This window comes from Malaclemys terrapin, chromosome 5 (assembly GCF_027887155.1).
Source record: "Malaclemys terrapin pileata isolate rMalTer1 chromosome 5, rMalTer1.hap1, whole genome shotgun sequence".
NCBI lineage: Eukaryota > Metazoa > Chordata > Testudines > Emydidae > Malaclemys > Malaclemys terrapin.
Genome location: NC_071509.1, coordinates 127,407,499 through 127,427,546, shown reverse-complemented (window position 1 = coordinate 127,427,546; position 20,048 = coordinate 127,407,499). Strand labels below are relative to the sequence as shown.

At 44.8% G+C, this 20,048-nt stretch overlaps 1 protein-coding gene across 7 annotated transcripts in view; it reads right to left on the bottom strand.

The window, feature by feature from the left end:
• TMEM150C (transmembrane protein 150C) overlaps window positions 1–12,418 on the bottom strand; it is a 37,243-nt gene extending 24,825 nt beyond the window's left edge. For 2 of the 7 annotated variants that reach the window (XM_054030027.1, XM_054030029.1), the window contains exons 1-2: window positions 12,328–12,418; window positions 10,948–11,046 (exon numbers count right to left, since the gene is read on the bottom strand). The gene's annotated coding sequence lies outside the window, so the exon portion shown is untranslated. Of the gene's footprint in view, window positions 1–10,947; window positions 11,047–12,323 lie in introns of all 7 variants that reach the window. The other 5 variants (XM_054030028.1, XM_054030031.1, XM_054030033.1 and 2 more) reach the window with 5 other exon arrangements.
• Window positions 12,419–20,048: the final 7,630 nt, after the last annotated feature.

The window sequence follows — 20,048 nt, the reverse complement described above, 5'->3', positions numbered from 1 at the left end:
TCTGTCTGGGACGCAGTTCTCTCACTTTTCCCCCTGCAGCCCACAAGAAAAAGGCGACATCCAGGAGCATTAGTGGAAGTTGTCACTCCAGTATCTAGACACACTCACTCGTAGTGACAAGAGTCAGTCCCACTGTGCTGCTGGCTCACCTACAACAAAGCTCCGTCCATGCCAGCATTCGATGTATCAATGTGTACCAAAGGTTGGCTCAATGCTGCGAGACCATGGCAATGGATTTCCTCATTCCTTCCTCGCGGTTAGAAAACAGGTGGATACATGCCATGTCCTATCCACACACCCATCACTGCCAAGTCTCCTGTAACTACTGCTTACATTTCTTTACTCTGTTTGTTCCAAATGTTCCTTGTAACTAAGGCAGGAGAATATAACCCTTGTATGACAGAGGACGTCAGCGTTTTCTCATGTGTTTTCCTCCCTGAAACAATACTGCAAAGGATCGAGGCCCCACTGATACAATAAATTAATAATAAAAATACTGTTGATTATTAATACCTTTTTTTAGCCTCTGGCATTTCTACAGTTCTTTTCACACAACGGAACTTTACAAGCTATTTTGACTTCAGACATTCTACAGATGAGGAAACTAAGGAAAGAAAAGTTCGTGTGATTTCCCCAAAGTCAGGCAGCATGTCACGAGCTGAAGTTCTTCAGCCCCTGTTCCACCCACTAGACACCACAGGGAAGTGAAGAAAGATGATGTTCCCCGAGGAAGTTCTGCATCACTGCAGTTGGAAGGAACATTTGAAAAGGTGAACATGGCCTCCTGCTGCGGATCTTTTCCTTTTTGGGGACAAATAAAGGCCTGGTCCAATGTCCACTAAAGTCAGTGGAAAAACCTCCCTTGTCTTCCTTGGAAGAGGCCCTCAGTAAACAGTGTTCAATTTAACAATCCCTATGCCAGGGGTAAGCAACCTAGGGCACGAGTGCCAAAGGCGGCATGTGAGCAGATTTTCAGTGGCACCCACACTGCCTGGGTCCTGGCCACCCGTCCGGGGGGCTCTGCATTTTTATTTAATTTTAAATGAAGCTTCTTAAACATTTTAAAAATCTTATTTACTTTACATATTCTCACACTTCTTATCAAACTGTCTGTACTGGGCTATCTTGATTATCACTTCAAAAGTTTTTTTCTCTTACTTAATTGGCCTCTCAGAGTTGGTAAGACAACTCCTACCTGTTCGTGCTCTCTGTATGTGTGTATGTATATCTCCTCAATATATGTTCCACTCTATATGCATCCGAAGAAGTGGGCTGTAGCCCACGAAAGCTTATGCTCTAATAAATTTGTTAGTCTCCAAGGTGCCACAAGTACTCCTGTTCTTTTAACAATAGTTTAGTTATATATTATAGACCAGGGATCAGCAACCTTTGGCACGCGGCTTGCCAGGGTAAGCACCCTAGCGGGCCAGGCTGGTTTGTTTACCTGCTGCATCCGCAGGTTTGGCCGATCGCAGCTCCCACTGGCTGCAGTTCGCTGCTCCAGGCCATGGGGCCTGCAGGAAGTGGCGGCCAGCACATCCCTCGGCCCGCGCCGCTTCCCTCAGCCCCCATTGGCCCAGAGCGGCAATCCGCGGCCAATGGGAGCCGCAATCGGCCGAACCTGCAGACGCGGCAAGTAAACAAACCGGCCCAGCCTGCCAAGGTGCTTACCCTGGTGAGCCGTGTGCCAAAGGTTGCCAATCCCTGTTATAGACTTATAGAGAGAGACCTTCTAAAAACATTGAAATGTATTACTGGCACGCAAAACCTTAAATTAGAGTGAATAAATGAAGACTCAACACACCACTTCTGAAAGGTTGCCGACCCCTGCCCTATGCCGTACAGAGTTCAGCTCTGACTGGTTGTTAGTAGAAAATGACATTTGACATCATAACTAAAGAGATCAGATCGAAAGGGAGGATCCCACGGGGAAGCCAGATTTTGAGAAATAAAATAATTTTTCAGTTTCTGAAAAGATCAAGAGAGTAAAGAATGTCAGGATTCCTCTAACAACATCCATTAGACTCGTATTGACGAAAACCAGCACTACTTAGACAGAACAGTCACCTGAAGCCAGGTTTTCAAAGAGCTCAGTACGTCAAGGGCTGGATTTAGTTTTAACACAAAACCACACAGCCTGGCCACAAGCATCTCACTGGGAACAACTGGGTGCTGAGCTTTTGAAAATCTGGCCCTTGGTCCAATAAAATATTAGTGGCAGCACAACACTCAGTTCCTGTTTGTGGAGGGACCCGAGGCTGCTTGGGAAGCATATGATTTGCTCCTGGCTGCTGAATTTCTAGTGCTTACCTTTGATACTAAACACCTAGTTTGGGGGGAATGAGTGGCTCAGGGGACTGGTAATGGGTAAATATATATCTGAATTGGTAAAACAGGTGTGAGAGGTTCTAGGAGTGGCCTGAATTTCAAAGGAGCTGAGCACGAGCAGTTCCCACTTATATCAATGGAAATGGAGGTCAGTCATCGCCTGTGAAAATCAGGCTAAAGAATAACGGGAGGCTCAGGAACTGACAAAAGGGGAAGCACAGATACAATATGAACGTGCAGCCAACATATGTTCTTTGAGGGCTACACAGTTTGGGCATTTTTTCAGTTGTTGGGTTTAGTGTGCGGTGCCGGGTGGGCTTGGGGCCCGTGTTATACCGGAGGTCAGACTACATGATCTGGTAGTTCTGCTTGGCCTTAAGCTATCTGATTCCTTGCCTCCAATTCTATATGCACTTAAAATATTGTTATTCCTGCCTTGTCTTACAGCTTGATCCTCCAAACACTACTAAATGTACCACTTATTGCCAGAAGTAGCCGCCTTGTCTTCAATAGAATCGTTCACTCTATTAAGTACTACACCCAGTATCACGTTTTTGCAGGATCGGACCCTTAGACTACAAACTTTTCAAGGCACATCTAGGAGCCTGTATAATTAATAAATAACAACAAACAGCAGAGCCTTTATCGCCAGGTTGCTACAGCAGAAGTGCCCAAAGGTTGTTGCCCTCAGATGGCTGGTCTGTGAAATCTCAATGATCTTAGTCTAGTTCCAGCAAACAGGTATCCATACCATAACAGACACCAGCACCATATACTCCTGAGGGGATTCTGCACCAAAAAATTAAAAATTCTGTGCACAATATTTTAAAATTCTGCAAATTTTATTTGTCAAATAAATGTGGAGGCTCCAGCATGGCATTGGGGAGCACAGGCCACTGGCTGCATAGAGGTGGGAGATCACTGTGTAGCTTCTCCTCTCCCACCCCTCCCCCAGGACATGGATTCAGCAGTGATGCTGCACCCAACCCTGACACAGCGCAAGGACGGTCCGGCCCCACAAACACCCCAGGGCCCTGCCCCTCCATGCCAGATGCACCAGATGCAGGCAGGCTCAGCCAGGCAGGATCCAAGTGTGGAAGAACTTAGTGGCGGGGGGGATCCAGATGTGGGCTGAGAGGGTTCTGTGTTGGACAATCTGGGTGCAGGCGACTCAGTAGGGGATCTGGGTGTGTGCGTGGGGATCTTGATGCACAGGGGCTTGTTGGGGGGGTTCTGGGTGCTACGGTAATGGGACTCTGCAGGGGGGTCCAGATGAAGGTGGTTGGGGCTCAGTGGGGTGGGGATCCAAGTGCAGCTGGTTGGGGCTCAGTAGGATGGGGATCCAAGTAGCTCATTGGGGTGGTCTAGGTGCCCGCTCTTGTGGCTTCCCTTTGCTTCCCCATCAGAAAGTCATTTTTCTACAGGGAAGCAAAGAAATCAGGGGGCAGGGAGGGATAAATTCTGCACATGCGCAGTGGCATAGAATTCCCCCAGGAGTGACCGTAACTGGCATCCCATCAGAAAAGTTAAAGGTTGACTACAGATGGAGACAGCCCCCTATCCTAACCATAGAGAGTCTTTCATCACGCCCTGCAGGTGACAAGGCATAAGCCCACCCTGGGACCTGCAGTGGTGGGGAACGGCACGGCTTGAGGCCTGCCATTAATAACATCCTGTCCCTGGACCTCAAGGGTGAAATCAGGGTGAGTTCTGTCAAGAGCTGACAAGGTATTGCATCCTCCCTGGCTTTACCATCCACTGAGGGGCAAAGCTCCATGCTGCCTGTGCTGGCATAGGGAAGTTCTGAAATCACTGAAAGCATGTCTAAGGCTCCCACCTAAAGCCCATTGAGAAAAACAAAGACTTTCACTGAGTTCATTGGGCTTTGGGTCAGGCGCTGTGTGCCATTGGGACAGCTTCGCAACTAAGGTGGCAGGTTTGCCGTTCTCTGCACTGAGTTCCTCCTCAGCTTCAGACATTTTTTGTCAGGCAAAGAGGATGAAAGGTCATTGTCCTGATCTTACTTTACAGCGTGTGTTATTTGTCATAAATGTAACCAACCCTTTAAAAAAAATCCAGCTACAATATTTGGCTCTTTTCAGTTCAGGATTTTTCTTTTCAACAGTGTAGATCCAGTATGTAACACTTAACTGCTTTCAAAACACTACTTTTATCTCCCCAATCCTCCTTTGCAGGGCAAGTAGAAAAATTTCTATCAAAACTGGTTTTTCAATGGAAAATTGGGTTTTCGCAGAACAAAAATTTCCCCAAATAAGTGTCTGCTTTCCAGGGAATTTTTTGATTTTTCATCAAAAACATGCCCAAAACATTGTAGCCAAAACCTAAGATATTTTTATTTAGAAACACTGCCGCAGTGCCTCAGAGGAGTTGTAGTTCAATTCCCCATTCCCCTCTAGGGGCCAGGCTTCATCGCCTTTCATACACCATGGCCAGGGGCTCCCATGATACACTCCTCCTCTCTCCCTCTCCAAGAGGGGAGAATATGGTGTATGATGGAAGATGTAGTTCCACATAAGAATGACCACTGTAGCTCAGACCAATGGTCCATCTTACCCAGTATCTTGTCTTCCAGCAACACTCAGGGCCAAAGGAAGCTTCAGAAGGAATGAACAGAACAGGGCAATTTTTCAGTGATCCATCCCCTATCATCCAGTCCCAAATTCTGGCAATCAGAGGCATGGGGTTGCATCCTTCACCATCCTGGCTACTATCATTGATGGATCTACCCTCCATGAACTTATATAATTCTTTTTGGATCCAGAATCCCGGCCTACAGAGGAGAATGGGAGCACAAAGCACCCAAACTACAACTCTCTTGAAGGACCCTGGCAACATTTCCAGAGAAAAATATTTTGGTAATCAGCCAAAAATAATTGAAATTTTCCATGGAAAAACTTAGAAAAAAATTGTTTTTGGTTTGTTTTCGGTGATATTTGCCGCCAGGGAAAAAACCCTTTTCTGACCAGCTCTACTTCCTTTTCTCTGTATCGTGGCCTTGACTAGTGATACTGGGCCAGAAGCATGGACTTTGATTCGTGAGAAAGATTACCCTAGTGTGCACACATTTTTTACCTGTATTCTAAACCAAGTATTTATGTTACATTGAGTACATAGTTGGGTGTGTGTGTGTGTGTGTGTGTGTGCTCACTGCTTTGTTACCTTGTTTTCCTATCAGCTATCATATGGCACATGAATGCTGTTGGATTCGATGCAGAGGAGCAACTATCATGTCACAACACAGTACAGGATTCAAGCATAATCATTTCCTGATTTTTTTTCTCCTAAACAGGACTATAACATCATATGGATGCAGACACCCTTTGTGCAGATGCTGTAATGACGTTCTCCTGTGTTCACCAGCTCATCCAGTTCTAGCTTCAGCCCTTCTTTGTCCATTAGTTGGAAGCACATCCTGTCGGCTCCATTCTCCACGGCCTCTGCCCCTGTATAAAGGTGAGCATCAAACCGCACAACTACTCGACTGCCCCCGTTCTACACTTTGGAGGTAATTTGCTCCAACTCCAAAGCAGATTGAAGTTATACTGGCTGGCTCTGTGTGCAGAAGCAGAAACACCACATAGTCAGGAGTGGGGAAATGTCATTTTGCAGGCTAGTGCAAATTTAGGGGCACTGTGGCATGAGAAGCAGTGCTTTTTTAGAGGGACAATTTTCCTCTGCAGATTTATTCAGCATTTTCCTCAGGAATGGCTTGTGCTTCCTTCCACGTGCAGCCAACTGAGATCTTCTTCACCCCTGTGCTACTCTCCAAATTCCTAGAGCAGCAGTGATGAGACCAGTTCAAGGATTACCACAATCCAACTGCTGCAGACTAGGGAATGAATCCGAGGGAATGGGAATACAGTTGCAAGGCTGTCATAACTATAAAGGGAGGGGTGTAACAGCTGTCCTGTGTACAGTACTATAAAATCCCTCCTGGCCAGAGACTCCAAAATCCTTTTCCCTGTAAAGGGTTAAGAAGCTCAGGTAACCTGGCTGGCATCTGACCCAAAGGACCAATAAGGGGACAAGATACTTTCAAATCTTGGGGGGGGGGGGGGGGGGAAGGCTTTTGTTTGTGCTCTTTGTTTGGGAGTTCGTTCACTCTTGGGACTGAGAGGGACCAGACATCAATCCAGGTTCTCCACATCTTTCTAAACAAGTCTCTCCTATTTCAAACTTGTAAGTAAATAGCCAGGCAAGGCGTCTTAGTTTTACTTTGTTTTCTCAACTTGTAAATGTACCTTTTACTAGAGTGTTTATCTTCGTTTGCTGTACTTTGAACCTAAGACAAGAGGGGAGTCCTCTGAGCTCTTTAAGTTTGATTATCCTGTAAAGTTATTTTCCATACTGATTTTACAGAGATGATTTTTACCTTTTTCTTTAATTAAAAGACTTCTTTTTAAGAACCTGATTGATTTTTCCATGTTTTTAGATCCAAGGGGGTTGGATCTGTATTCACCAGGAGTTGGTGGGAGGAAGGAGGGGAATGGTTAATTTCTCCTTGTTTTAAGATCCAAGGGGTTTGTATTCACCAGGGAATTGGTGAAAGGTTTCTCAAGGCTTCCCAGGGAAGGGAATTAGCTTTGAGATGGTGGCAGCGGACCAGAGCTAAGCTGGTAGTTAAGCTTAGAAGTCTTCATGCAGGCCCCCACATTGTACCCTAAAGTTCAAAGTGGGGATACAGCCTTGATAAAGGCCCACCCCTCTTGGGAGCTTCTTTGGGTAATGGAGGAGCCATCTGTACCCATAACCATCTAGTGCAGAACTACTAGCAAATTAGGATGGCATAATTTACTTACCCCAGGATTACATGCAGGAGTGCATCTGCAGAGCTCACTGGACATATGCAACCCAAAAATCAAGCCCTACATTTCCTCACCCTCAGTATATCAATATGCCATATATATTCTGAATGGCATGTTTACATGAGGGAGTGCAAATACTGTGAGAATTAACCATTTACACACTTCTGGGAATAAAGATAAGAGAAAAGGAGTCAAAAGACCAGTGTTCCTAGCTCCGCTCAGGCTTCCTGGGTGACCGTACGCCTCTTTGTCATTAAATAATCATTATTTGTAAGCATTTCTGTGGTGCTCATCACAATAGTATTAGCCTTATTAATGGGGATTAGATGTATTTATCAGCCTCACAGGGGTACTGTAAGGCTAAATTTATTAATGTCTATATAGTGCTTTCCGATCTTCAGATGGAAGGTGTGACAACTATATGCAGCATCAGCAGCCTTGTATGAGAGCACACTTGAGATCAATGGCGAAGTGTCAAGAACAGCTGTGAGAATGGAACACCCTCTCTCTCCTTTCATTAACAGAGGCCTGCTGTAACCCTCCCCATTCAGCTACTTCCAGAGAGCTTAGAGCATTTGTTCCCTTAAAACATATTAAAGAGATGATGGTTTCCACTACAGATTGGCCCACAGCGAGCCACCGGATCTGGAATCTCCCAGGAGCTTGGTCAAAATTTTCTCATTGACTCAGTAATATTGTTTCCTCTTCTAGACTCACCCATCGTTTGTGTTACAAAAACCGATGGGCCTGTCCTCCCCTCACTCATGCTAAATCAGGAGTTACTCAGGTGTAACACAACAGGAGAATCAGGTCCCTGAAACTTGCCCAGATACGCTGATCAGAATTAACCCATGTGATGCAGAGAAAATAATTAGTACGGTAGTGATCTGGATCTGTTCGGTGGAATCTCCCATTCTCCCAACATACAGAAGAAGCCACAGATAAAGGGGGGAAAGTCCCTAAAAGCCTTGGACTACTGTAAGATAAAACCAGTACTCACTGAACTTCATCTTTATGTCTTCTTTCATACTTTTTTATAGTATATAGTAGAAGTCGCTAAATAGCCAGTGCCAAATTGATAGCTTTTAACCCCCTGTAAAATGACACTTAGGCCCATGGCTCTAAATGTGTCTCCATTAAGGTAGATTTAAGCAAGCCCTTTCAGTTCCCATAAACATAGAGAGGACTTGAAAAGGACTCAGCACCTCACAGAACTAGCCCATTAAAAAGGCCATGTAGCCACAGTGAAGATCCAGTGGACAGTTCCCTTCTGGGAGGAGACATTCCCTTCCCTCCAAGAATGGTCCAGGAAATCTGAGACAGGAGCAATACCCCCTCTCCACCATTGTTGTGGCAAGGGCAGGAGTCTCCCATGCTTCTGCTCCTTTCACAGTACCTCTCCTGCTACAGGCCAGACCATCTGATTATTTCAGAGCAGTACCGGCCAAGGAGTAGGTCTGTCTCTATTTCTCCAATCATAGTTGCATTGAGGAGGTGTTACAGCCTTATCACTGGTGTAATGCTGTCCCCAGAACAGGGAGCAGTGCTGCCCAGGAGCCGACCCTCATTTACAAGCATTCCTGCTTCCCAAGCAACTCCACGCCTGCAGACAACACAGCTTACACACTGGATCAGCCTGTCAGTGGAATGGGTCTGCGAGGACTCTCCAATCATTTCCAGGGTGATCTGCTCCTTAATAGAGAGGGAGTCTCATCATGGACAACTCCCCTCACATCCGCAGTTGTATCAGCCCTATGGCAGCCACAGCAATGGGAAGGTGATAGTAGGGGCCTCAGTGCCTTCTGTCTGTGATTAATACTGTAAATAAGTGGGAGGAGGGTAATTATATTGCAGTCTTCTGCTCTTCATTTCATTCTGTTCTTCTCTCTCCATCTTTCACTTGTTCTCTCCCTTCTACTCTCCCGCTGCACATTCTTCCCTGCTACTAGGTTGTCCTCTTCTAATTAGCATTTGTAGCATCCAAGGTGTGTCCCCCCCCCCCGGGGCAAATTTCCAGTCTAAATAGAAGCAATATTATCACCCCCATTTTATAGAACTGAGGCACAGAGATTAAGTGATTTGCCCAAGCTTCACTCAGGAAGGCTGTGGCAGAGCGAGGAATTGAACCCACATCGAGTCCCAATCCAAGCCTTAGCCATAAACCCGTCCTTCCTTCTCACCTGCTAGCCATGCTTTTCAGTCACCTCATCTTCTTCTCCCCCTGATCCCCTGGACTTACTATCTAACTGCATCAGTTCCTTTTCCTCCAGTCTTTTCTCTTCTGCTAGGAGTTGGCAGCTTTAGTTCCATTAGTAGCTCTGGCCCCTAGCGGTGGCTCCTGGTTCAAATCTGATTACAGGAGTTGGGCCTTAAAGGAGTCACTGCTCACTTACATCTGGGCCAAACTTTAACTGCTACAAAAGTCAAGCTGCTTATGAAACCTAATGCCGAAAGGGATTATGTCATAACATATGTTTCTTCCAAGGGGGGAAAACAAGTCAACTGAAAACAGTTGTGTTTCCACAAGTACACATTCCCATGCAGTGTCTGAAACAAAAACTGCAGCACCAGAGGACCTTAAAGTGAAACTGACTTCATTGATTTTCACTATCCCAACTGAGCAACACTAAAAATAAACACAGAATATAAACAACGAGCTTCCAAAAATTCTTTCGCTTCTAATAATCTAGAGGTTAACAAGAACATAACTAATATTTGTTCACAAAATATAAGGCCTCATTATCTAATCTGTTATACCAGTATAAAAATAAGTTGCTACCGTCCCTTTAAATACATTGTTATAGGCATTTCATAAATATGCATTTTAAGCTTCTTATATACATTTTCTCCAAAAACAAGCAGTTATTAAAAATTTCCTATATACCTATATTGTTGTAACAATATGATGGCACAAATGCTAGTTAGATATGCTTTCAAATCTCTTGCAATAGAACTTTTTGTTAATCAAAATCAAAACCAAAAGAAGGAACTGTTTAACACTGATAACTTGAGAATTCCGAATGTATGATGAGATGTAAACTCTGGGCTATGAGCAAGAGCTAAAGGTTATGTCATACCTTTGGATGATAAGGTCATCCACATCAGCAACCTCTACTGAGGTAAATTTATCAGTCTGGCTCTTTTCTATAGTTTCAAGGCCAGATCCTACCCTGCCCTGAGAAACCAAAAGGAGTGAGTTCAAGGGATAATGGGATTGCTCGATGTGGTTCACCTCATGGAATTCTCTGAAAGCCATCCCCTCAAAAGTATGGGGGTAGAGAAAAACAAATAATAGTTTGCAAGGGGAAAGGGTGAGTGTCAAGAATCCAAACCCCACATCCTGTGGGAAAAGGACATTCCACCCTAAATCTGGAAGGAAGTGATAAAATCATCAATGTATCTAGATACTTATTCACATCCAGATCTTGGGGGAAAAGCGGGAGGCAGTTCACTGAATACATTACCTCCAAGCACAGCTACTTCTGAGCTCCTAGCCCTGCCCCACCAAATCCTTCCCCTTCCCACTCCTTTCAAATAAAGCCTAGCAGAGAGGCTTCCACAGGGAAGCGAGTGTGGGGCCTGGAAATTGCACTTCCACCTTTTTATAGAGAAGGACAACTCATTATATGGAGATAAACGTCTAGATCCCTGGGGAAAACTCTGGGTCCACTTTTTATACTGAATGCCATACATCTTCTTTGTCAGGTAGCTCCAACAGCACGATAGAACAGGATTAATCAAATTAGCATCTGTCTTAATGTAGAGAGTGCCAAGAAATGCAATGTCAACTCACCTTGATGTGTACAAATATTGCAGCATATATGGTGCTGTATGTAGGATCACCTCTTGCTCTCAGCCTCCTTGATAGAGGACCATATATCAGTTGCAACACCTAAGCACATCACAGCAAATTAATGCAAGGTGAGATATGGTAAGATAATGGCATAAACAGGTGGTTTCCTAGACCCTGATCCTGGAATCTGTTCCCCACAGGCAGGTTTCAGCACCCATACAAAACCTCAGTAAGATTTTGCATGAGTCTCACATGGAACAACTTGCAGGATCGGGGCTTTAATGACTCATCTCTCTCTCTCTTCTCCACTAATTTAACTAAAATTGGACACTGAAGCCTCCAAACTGTATGTTCTGCTACTAACACATGCAGACTTGTGTGCCAAATCACCCTGCCACCTCTCCTCTTGCATCTTGTCCTTGTTTTCATTGTAAGCTTTTGGGCTGTGTATGTGTTTGCACAGCACAATGAAACTAAGAGTCTTCAGATGTTACTGTGATAAAAATCAACCAAATGTCCACTGGAAATCTACATCCCCATGGTTTCCCCTCCCAGTTGAATGAAGATCCCTAGGCTTAACCAGCCGGTGGGCAAGGAAGACTCTTTGATGAGTCGATATTGCCACACCAGAGTGCCTATTTCCCATTTAACCTTTTAAAGAGATGGGGATGCAAGGGATGAGGGTGGGCTATTACAACTGATCTCCCAAGACCTATCACTGTAACAGTGTGGGAACAGAACAAGACACATTCTCCAGGCATTGTCCAATGTCCTGGTCAGTAACAATTTTACACAACCCACCTTTTTAAATGTCAAACCCAGGGGCTAAAGGATGGGAGGAGAAAGCCCCTGGCTGAAATCCTAGTCGCTTGGAGCGTTGCAGTGTCTGCTTTGGCAGCTGCTCTGCCAGAAGCAGGGGGGAAAGGAGACGTCCCTGTTCCCACCCTGGACACCCATCTCCTTCTCCCCACAGCCATGAGACCCACCCCGCCACAGGCAGCCCCCAAGCCCGCGGCGGCGAGGGGGAAGAGGGATCAGAGGAGGGAACATGGCTGATGGCTGGCCAGGCGCTGCGGCAGCGGGCAGGAGGGCGCGCTGGGGCTGCACACCAGGAGCACAGAGGCAGTAACAGGGGCGGGGGGGGACACACCGAGATCCCAGCGGGGGCTGGCAGAGGGGCAGCGGCTGTGCCGCCTCTGTGCAGCGTGCACGAGACAATAGCAGCAGGAAGAACAGGGCGCGGGGGGGGGGGGGGGGGAAGGGGAGCAGCATCTTCTAAGCCCCCAAAGAGGCCGCCCGCGCGTGGCACCAGCCCGGCCGCCGGGCTCCCCTCCCGGGCACAGCCGCGCTGCAGAGCCCGGGGAGCAGCCACTCACCTACCTGCTGCCAGCTCCGGACGCGGGCGCGGGCGCCAGCACCTGCAGGAGGCGGCTGTGGCAGCGGCGGGCGAGGCTGGGCAGCAGGGGGCGGGTTTCTGTCAGGAAGGGGCGGGGTTTGCCTCGGCCGCCCCCAGACAAAGGGAGCCCCCCCCCCCCCCCCCCCAGCCGAGCCGGAGCCCGCCCCCGGCCCGGCTGGGGGAGGCTTCACCCCGGCCGGCCCCCCGCCCGCCGCCGCCCCGGGGTGCCTTTGCAAGCAGCAGCAGGCTTTGCCTGCGCGGTTCTTTCTCCAGAGCAGTGAGTGCCACGGGGCTGCTAACCACACTCATTGACTTCCCTGATTTCCATGAGGCTTGTTTGCCTGGGGCAGAGATGGCAGAAAGAGCAGGTCAACACCCAGCTCATTCCACTGTACTGCCAGGAAGGACACCAGGGCACCCACCCAGCTCCCTCTCTGTCCTGCCCGCAGCCCACTCCTGAGCCCTCGCACCTAGGGCTGCAGTGGCTTGTGATAGCCCTTTATGGGCTGTCCGGTGGGTGCAGAACAGCCACAGCGCAGCATGGGCTGGGCCCTTCCTTCCAGAAACAGGCCCTGAAATGTTGGACTGGATCAAATGAGAAATGTCAAAGTTAGTATCTTACACCCAGCCAGACAAAGAGAAAGGACAGGAAGTTGAGAGAAGGGCCTGGTTTTCTTCAGCTAATTAAAAAAAAAAAAGCAGTCGGTACTTTTGTATGCGTAGGGAATTGCCCACGTTATCTTGAGATAAAATTTCCCTCGCTGCCGTTGTGTAATTTATGGTTCTGTTTTCTGTGTGTGCGGTGCTTTTAAAATTCTACAAGTCCCTGGTGTTTAACTGCCCTTTTACATTCAGGTCAGCTGTCCAGAGGAGGAAGAATGTTCTTCACTCTCAGGGAGGAGACTTTGTTATTGCTCTTTGTATTCCTTTAACCTAAAGATAATCGTTTAGACGGGAAATACACTAGGTCTAGAGAAAGATATCACATGCACTACATAGTTACTGCTACATTGGTTGCCCCCTTCCCCCTGAGAGTAGGCTGGATTTCACTTGTGTAGAGCATTTTGGAATGGAAAGGTCCTACACTACAAATTAAGGTGTAATCCTAGCACCGGTAGGCATACCTGTGCTAGCTTTAATCTGGCTAGCACAGGTAACAGTAGCAGTGAAGACATAGCAACACAGGCATCAGTGTGAGCTAGCCAACTTGGTACAGCTCTGTGAGGAACCTAGGGTGACCAGATGTCCCAATTTTATAGGGACAGTCCCGATTTTTGCGTCTTTTTCTTATATAGGCTCCTATTACCCCCCACCCCCTGTCCCGATTTTTCACATTTGCTGTCTGGTCACCCTAGAGGAACCCTGGGGTATTTGCTCAGGCGTCTAGTCAGCACCAGGGTCCAGGACATCACACCTTCACTGCTACTGTTGCCCACATTCGCTAGATTAAAGTTAGCATGTGTAGCCATACCTGCACAACAATTTCACCTTAATTTGTGATGTAGATATACCCCTGGAAGAGGAAAGCCCTTTGGGCAGTGTTGATTATTCTCTGTGTGGGTTCCCCACATTTGTTCACCAGATATTGTGCTCCTGGGGCAGGCCAGCACGGCAGCTACTTAAACTTGGGGAAAACCTGCACAGTTTAATCCCAACCTAAAATATATTCACCCGGGTTCAAACAGAAACACAGACAGCTTGCAGCCAATAGGATGTTTCCGGCAGCTTCTTTTAAGCAGCCCCACCTTGAGCTTCTAGCAGAAGCAACCAGTCCTCTCACTAATGGACTACTATGAAGCTTTACGTACCCAGCTGCCAGTTGTGTCAGCAGGAGGTTCCTGAGATGCAGGGCTGTCCTTAGGCATACGCAGCATACACGACGGTCTGCATAGGGCACCTGAAAATGTGGGGCAGCACTGGGGCAGGAGGTAAGAGCGGGCTGGCTCCCGCACACCCAGCGCGTCCTGCAGTCTCCTTCGGCAGGGGCCATATTCACAGAGTCGAACGTGCCAGCACAGCGCATTCTGCATGAGGGAGAGTGTACGGGGGTCTCTGCGGGGAACTATGGCTCTCCGCTGCCATGAGGCAGGCTGGGTGGCTCAGTATCCTCTGCTGCCTCGTCCCTCCCCCTCTGGGCTGCGAGCCCGGACTGCTGCAGCATCTGCTGCATATGAAGCTTGGTGTGTGTCAGCAATGGGGGGCTGGGGGTGTTTTCCTGGGGGTCCATCGGCAGGGGTGGTGGCTGTGCCCCCTTGACACACTGGGGTCAGCAGTGCCAGCTGGGGACCACCTTCAGTGGAGCCCCTGCTTTCCCCTCCCCCATCCCTCAATATCCCCCCTCAGATAACTTGGGGGTATACAAGACAAATCAGACTCCTGAGAGGGGTACAGTAGTCTGGAAAGGTTGAGAGCCTCCGCTGTAAATAGATCAATGGCATTATCCAGTTTAATAAGCTGGGTTTTCAGGGAGCAGAGTAGATATTGGTGAAGAAGGAAAAAAAGTCTATGGAAAAAGGATGCTGATGTTGACGTTTTGGAGACTTTGTGGGATTTCATGGATGGTTCATGTACAGCTCTAGAGTAGAAGGAAAAAACCCCAACCCTACTTCTAGGAAGTCTTTCTTCACCATTGGACAGTCATTGTAATGGCTAGCCAAACCTGGCATTACAAGAAGAATGTCATCTGCAAAAATTATTGTAAGGCAAGCAGATTAATCAGTTCTTATGCAGTCAAGATTGCAAGTGATCAAAAGTTATCCGCTGATTACTCAGTTGTCTATGTAAAATGAACTGGTGATGGAAGTTCAGGGTCATAATTGACCTTGTTTATCAGAAAGGATGAGTGAGAAAACCTGGAGAGGACCCTTCTGTAACAAGGTCACATTAGGTTGGAAAAAGAAATTAGCTTGTCTCTGCCCATGCTGCACTAATTTTAGTGGATAGGACTTCTGTAACATTTCTGTCCTACCTTAATCTAGATTATATGATTCTGTGCTTGCTTCTTTATGGTCACTTTGTGCTTTACCTAGGAATAAAACTAGGGTCCAATTTTCCCGCTGCTTGGCAACCGAACTTATTAAACTGGATAATGCCATTGATCTATTTACAGTATAAGGTTGATAAAGAATTGTAACTAACATTAAGACTGACGCCCACTACACATTTAAAACTAAAAAGTGACTTTGTAAAAATGATATGGGTTTCCAGCTCTCTTGTGTCTCAGTCAGGATGGAGTGCGTTGTGAGGGGTGTCTACACTAGCTCAAAGGTGACAGACTCACGGCTATCCTATGTTAGTTATTTTAAATAATATTTCTGATAACTGTATAAATTATTGTCAGGTTATTTCTTTAAAAAAAAAATCACCCTTATAAGTTATGTCGAATCGAAAACAACTTTCTGGGTCACAAAAAAGAAAATGAAAAGATGAAATAGAATTAGCTATACAAGCACAGAAGGGTTCTGTACTTAAGTTTGTATGTCATGAAAACAACAAAGTTGCTCAAGATCATGAAGTAACTGCCAAAGAAAAAAATTTATGCAGATGAAGTTCAAGAAACATAACAAAACATGGATCATTTGAAACGGATGCAGACACAAAACAAGAAATTACAACAGTTGAAACTGTACTAGCAGGGGATATAGATGACATTGGCACATGGCCGCAATCTTTAAACAACAAATGACGTGACATTATACTTGAGAAAGGCCCTGGGGGAATAGAAGGTCTCAAATATCCTAAAGACATTAGTGGTAGGAAATTCACAGAAAACAATTACTACAAAAGATTTTCTAATGGTGAAATTGTCAACAGACGGTGCTTGTGTACTCTAAATGCAAGGATGCTGTATTTTGTTTCCCATGCAAGATTTTTAACAGTTGCAATTTTAACATAGCAACCATGGGTATTAATGATTGGCAAAATCTTAGTCACACATTACCGCAATGTGAAAAGGCACACCACCACATTGAAAGTATGCACAAATGGCGTGAGCTGATTGTAAGGTTAAAAAAAAAAATCAGACAACTCTTGATTCCCAAAAATCAAAGGTTGCTGGAGTCAGAGAAGCACCATTGGTGTCGTGTTCTTGAACGTCTATTATCTATTGTTGAATATCTATTGACTAACAATTTTGCTTTTAGAGGAAGCATTGACAAATTATACCAGCCCAAAAATGGCAAAAATTTTTGGGGCCTTGTACAACTGCTGGGAAAATTTGACACAGTGATTGAATGAACATCTCTGAAGAATAACTGAAAATGAAATACTTGACCACTATTTGGGACCAAGAATTCAAAATGAACTGATCATGCTAATGAGTGGTAAAGTGAGAGACAAAATTGTTTCATTGGTTTCTTTGCACTCCGGACCTAAGTCATTAAGAACAAATGTTAGTAGTGAGATTTGTCAACATTAGTGATTCAGCACAGATTCCAGTTAAGGAATCATTTATCACATTTTTAGAAGTAGAGGACACTACAGATTTGGACTTCTTCAAGCTCTCCATAATGAACTAAAATGAATGGTATTGTCCGTAATGAACATTAGAGGACAAGACTAAGATAATGGCGCCAATATGAGAGGACGTATTTCTGGTGTGAAAGCTAGATTGCTGGTGGAAAATCCATGAGCTTTTTTTGTTCCGTGTGCATGCCACAGCCTTAATTTGATTTTGATATGGCCAAGTCTTCTGTAGAAGCTATTTCTTTTTTTGGTTTGCTGCAATGCATTTACCTGCTCTTTTCGGCTTCCACTCAACTATAGCAAATATTCAAAGCACATGTCAGTGGTATTACTGTTAAGCCCCTATCCGAGACACGCTGGGAAAGCAGAACAGAAAGTGTAAAAACATTGAGATATCAATCTGAGGAAGTTTCTGAAGCCAGAGATCCAAAAGCTAAAAGTGAAGCCTCGGAAAGATCCAGCTTCCAGTTTCTAACATCTGTCATAATCTGGTACGACATTCTGGTTAAAATCTCAAATGTAAGCAAAAAATGCAGAGTCCAACGATGCAGCTTGATTCAACACTTACCTTACTAAACAACACACAAGACTTTAGTAAAATACAGAGAAACTGGATTCAAAGAAGCACAGGTTACAGCAAGAGAGTTTGCAGAGGCACTCTGCAACCAAAATTTCCATATCCAAACGTGACAAGAGTTTTGAGGAAAAAATGGCAAGTGGAATATGAAGAAGCAGATGAGCCCAAAGAAGATCCTGAAAAGAAATTTAAGGTTGAATTTTTTAACATTGTGATGGATAAAGCAATATCTGCCGTTGATGAAAGGTTTAATACCTTACAAGCACATCATGAACAGTTTGGATTTTTGTATGACATAACTAAATTCAACAAAATAGGAAAACAAGATCAGCTAATGACAAAGTGCAAAACACTAGAGAGCCTCTTGAAGCACGGTGATAGTTTTGATTTAAATGGACTTGAAATGTATGGAGAATGGAGTACGTTGTCATCAATGTTGCCACATACAAATTCAGCGGTGGACATTTTTTCAGTTTATTCATACCAGTAAACTTGCTGACATATATCCTAACGTGTACATTGCCACTCATATTCTACTGACAATTCCTGTAACAGTAGCATCAGGAGAATGGAGTTTCTTAAAACTGAAGCTCATTAAAAACTATCTCCACTCTACAATGAGTCAGGAACACGAACCTGGTCTTGCTATTCTTGCAATCGAACAAGACATCACTTCGTATTTGTCATACGATGACATTATTACTGATTTTGCAGCCAAAAAAGCCAGAAAGATTGCTTTTAATTAAAAACAAATCCTTGTTTCAATACCGCTTCAAAGTAATTTCCAATAAATGTTGACAAATTAAAAAAATTATATTGTTTACATCATTCTGTCAATAAATCAGAATTTTTTCTATAGCGCTACTTCTTTACTGCAAATAGAGTCCATCAGCATTATAGTGTGCTTAATTTGTTTAAACTGTTTTTAATAAAGTGCATGTGGCAAGTTTTCCAATACTGTAAGCTTACGTTTGTGTTGCTAAGAGCAAGTCGGGCACAGGGGCACCAGTTTAATAATGCTGCGTAGAGCCCCATAAATCCTAAGGACGGCCTTGCTGAGATCCCTACGTTTCGGTAGTTGAGGGACCAGCTGCCTGAGCTAGGGTTTTCTGTCAAGCTAGGACTTATTTGGGGACCCTAACATCACTGGCAGACGTGGCTTGATTTTTTGGAAAGAGGTACTATACAGATCAAGCTCAGTTACAAGAAAATCAGTTCATTAGTGTAGAAGGTACTCTAAAGCAATGGTTCTCAAACTCGGGCCGCTGCTTGTTCAGGGAAAGCCCTTGGCGGGCTGGGCCGGTTTGTTTACCTGCCGCGTCCGCAGGTTCGGCGGATCGCAGCTTTCACTGGCCGCGGTTTGCCGCTCCAGGTCAATGGGGGCTGCAGGAAGTGGCGCGGGCCGAGGGATGTGCTGACTTCCCTTCCTGCAGCCCCCATTGGCCTGGAGCGGCAAACCGCGGCCATTGGGAGCAGCGATCGGCCAAGCCTGCGGACGCGGCAGGTAAACAAACCGGCCCGGCCCGCCAGCGGCTTTCCCTGAACAAGCGGCAGCCCTAGTTTGAGAACCACTGCTCTAAAGTCAGCAAATGTAAGACCAGTGTCATCCCAGAAAAAAGGAAGTACATGAGGAATTCAGCGAAATGGTGACGAGTGGAAAAATGATTCACTTTTTCCACACAAAGAAATTGAAGTAGGTGGCTAATTATTAGAATTATACAAATAATGGATATTTTGGTTTGCTGGAAGGGCCAAAAAAACTCTACATTGTTTCAGGTCCAACTGAAAACAATTTTTTAAAAATTTCCAGCAAATCAAAGAGTCCAGAAAAATTGGTTTTGGGTCAAACAAAAAAGGTTTTGTTTCAACAAAACAAACATTTCATTTTGATTTCAATTATTTTACAATGTTTTTTTTTTTTTTAATAAAAGAGGAAATTTTTAAATGAAAATCATTTTGAATTTAAAAATCAAAACTTTTTGTTTCAGAAGTGTCCAAATAATCAAAACATTTCTTCTCTGAACTTTTTATTTTTAAGTCTTCTTTTAAACTCACACAGTTTGGCAAAACCAACACAAATTTGTGAAATGTTATTGCAACTTGTTATATGGAAGGGCCAATGAGTTCCGTGTAGGTAAAATTCATAGCAGGATCAGGATCTCAGGCTGTATAAGAAATTTCATATTGTATGATTATAACTCATGTAAATTCCTTAAATATATCATTTCAAATTAACCATATTTTAAAAGCTTCAACATGGGAGTATAGTTCAGCCTTAATTCTGCATATCCTGACTCATGAGTGCTTGATTTCTTAACCTTAAAAGCTAAAGAAACAGAAAATAGGTTTTTTTTGTGCTTCTTTGTGGTATATGTAAGAGGCCTCTTAGTCTGCCACCCCTCCCCCAAAAAACAAACCCAAAGACACTTTATTCTGCTTGTTCTTTAACATTAGAAATTTAGATCTTGTCCACATGTTTTTTTTCCTGGAAGACTATACAGATAGCTAGAAAATTAGTAGTAGGTTTATGATAAAATAGATACCATGGATGTGAAACCTGATTAATTGCAGGCAAATGATTTTTACTGAGGCTGTTCAAAATTGTGTTTGTTTTAATTAACATTTATTTAATTCAAATGCCTAAGAACAGTTGGGAGAAAAGCG